The 2,804-nt window shown below is 28.4% G+C and overlaps 1 long non-coding RNA gene across 1 annotated transcript; it reads left to right on the top strand.

The window, feature by feature from the left end:
- The first annotated feature begins 766 nt into the window (after window positions 1-766).
- LOC128547091 (uncharacterized) lies at window positions 767-2,147 on the top strand. The gene is made up of 2 exons (XR_008366314.1): window positions 767-1,075; window positions 1,545-2,147. It is a non-coding gene; the product is annotated as an uncharacterized LOC128547091 (long non-coding RNA).
- Window positions 2,148-2,804: the final 657 nt, after the last annotated feature.

Below are 2,804 nucleotides of genomic sequence, written 5' to 3'. Positions count from 1 at the left end.
CAAAGGATTTAGCACGAAATTAACATATATTATGTTAATAACGTAAAATGTGGCAGCCACATTTTAAACAAAGGTACATTTGTATTACGAGCCTTTAAATAATTTGTTATATTGTTATATGCAATTTTGGTAAACACGTATATTAAGAATAGAATATAAATTTATCGTAATTATCAAACAGAATTAGGTCTAATAAAGAAATAAAAATATTTGTAAAGGTTATTACATGAATAAATACATGTATATTAAATGACTTGCCAGTGTTTGTAGTATGCATATGTATTAGCCTTTGCATTAAAAAGTTAGTTAGTGCAATATGTATTCAGTGATTTTTATTTACATAATTGCACTTCGATTCTACATGTAATAAAGGCAAAATAAAAGGGAAGTAAATTATAATTATTATACAATAGATAACATTTGTACGGAAAGGCAAAACATTGCAACGGAAATTTGGTATTCCATTTTTTTTTTAACTTTCTAAAATCCATATCTGTCAGAACATGATAACATTAAGGTCACCCATTAACCTGATTTTAATAATAATTTGCGTTTCGTACGAAGTTTGGATTTTTTTTTCTACATTAAAACATGACTCATCATACATTGTTTGTAAATTTTCTATTTGATGTATGAAACATTTCATCATTTTAATAAGGTCTATTTTTGTTTAAAAACTAAAAAAATCCCAATTTAATTCAATATTTAAGGACTAGTTCGTTTTGAAAAATTATTACAATACTCTTTTATTTTCTACAATAAACATCTTAAAAACTGTGAAAGAAAACCTGATATCTAATAAGCAAACATTCTTAAAATATTAATCTACATATAATATTTTAATAAATGAAAACAACGATGGAATTGAAAACCACACTCTGTAGTGACATTAATTTGAGACCACGTGATATTGGGATGCGGCTACGTATAACTGGAGATGAATTCTTTAATGAATGGTGTCAAGAAAAACAAGAACGATACCAAAAATCTAAAGAATCATACCGAAGCATTTTTCCTTACCCTGGGATACTGGCGCACTATATATACAAAGACTGTTTCTTGTGACAAGACGAAGGTAAAACTACTTTGCTTTTCTTTTAGTTTTTCTTTTTTATACAGACGTATGATGTTCTTAGTGACAGCTTTTTTTATAGATTTAAACAATAATCATTTTTATTTCATTTAGAAGCTATTCATTAGTTATTCAACAATGTAGTGTAGTTCTGATAAAACTTGGATTTGTAATTTTTTTAATTTTTGTGTATAGATACATCTTTATTATTTTTGTCATACGTTTCATTCACTTCTAATCAGTATTTTCAGTTTATGTGAGTCGTTTGTTTCGCTCCATGGAATCCTTTAAGGATACAATGCAAGTCGTTCAATATACTTTTGAAGAGCTTTATTTAGAAGTCATTCATTGGTTTACAATAATGTAGAGTGGTTCTGATAGTTCCTTGATTTTACTAGTTTACTTTTTGTGTATACATACATCTTTATTATTTTTGTCATATTTATCATTCACGTATATTCAATACTTTCAGATATGCTAGTCGTTTAATTATTTCGATGGAATCCGTTAAGGATACAATGAAGCTTCGGAGAGCTCTGAACCCCAGCGACGGCAAGTCACGGCGCTGACAAACGAATGAACAGCTATTGAATCATGCACAATTCATTTCTCAACGACTGTTTTATGATTCACGAGCTTTGAAAAAAAACCCCACATAACCTGTGCTAAAGGATATCAACCGCAGTTGTTGACGTTATCTATATACAAAACTCATATGGTGTCTTTATTGTCCCTTCTGATATACATGAATTATGTTTGTATGATGATAGTACTCAATAGATTAATTGAAATGACTTTTCGAAGCAAACTGCGCGAAAACGTGTGTTTACCAAGAAGATTTCATAGTACTGTTATGCTTCGCTTGAAAAGACAAAGTGAGACTTTAACACTCTACTGCAATTACAGATATTTTAAAAGTGCCAAAGTGTTATGTTATGTTATTAATCTATTAATTCAGTAACTTGTTGGTACATGTATACTTAGATATTGTTACATTTCAGACAGAATTACAACTTCATATGCATGCATATTTATAATACTATTTTAAATATGTAAAATGATTAAAAACTATACAAACTTGTGTCTAATTAATTTATTTTCGTTTTATTATAATGTAATCCATAACATTTAATAAGTGAAAACGTAAGAAGAAGGGCAAACTGTCTACAAAATATGTACCTAAGATAAACATTTCAATTTAATGAAAAACTATTGAAATTGAGAAAAAGCTAAATAATTAAAACACTTTGAAAATGTAACAGAAAATAGACAAAGGAGAGCAGTGTTTCATTAACAAGATTCACTAAAATTGTGTTTGAAACGTAATTTGTGTGACAGGAAAGAACTGGGATATTTAGTAAAAAACAATCTGATTTCAGACGTAGCGTATGACGGCCCATCAAATAAGTATTAAATTTAAAATATTGTCTTACTCAAATATGGAATATTATCTGATAAAACCCCTTGGACCTATCTGTAAGGATATAACCTAAAGCACAATCTAATTTTTGGCGAACAATAAGTCAGTATTAGTTTTTAGTGTTATGTCAATCAAGTATAGAGTATAATTTGATAATATCTCATATCATTGGACGCTATTTATGTAATATGTTGTCATAACAGATGTCCGTGTATTAAATTTGACCAATAAAATGCATAGTGATGTAATATTTCTTGACTTACTATACGAGTATATACTTTGCGGTTTTAGAAGTCAATGACAAAACTGCAG

This window comes from Mercenaria mercenaria, chromosome 12 (genome assembly GCF_021730395.1).
Source record: "Mercenaria mercenaria strain notata chromosome 12, MADL_Memer_1, whole genome shotgun sequence".
NCBI classification, from domain to species: Eukaryota; Metazoa; Mollusca; class Bivalvia; order Venerida; family Veneridae; genus Mercenaria; species Mercenaria mercenaria.
This window is presented reverse-complemented; position numbering and strand designations above follow the sequence as displayed.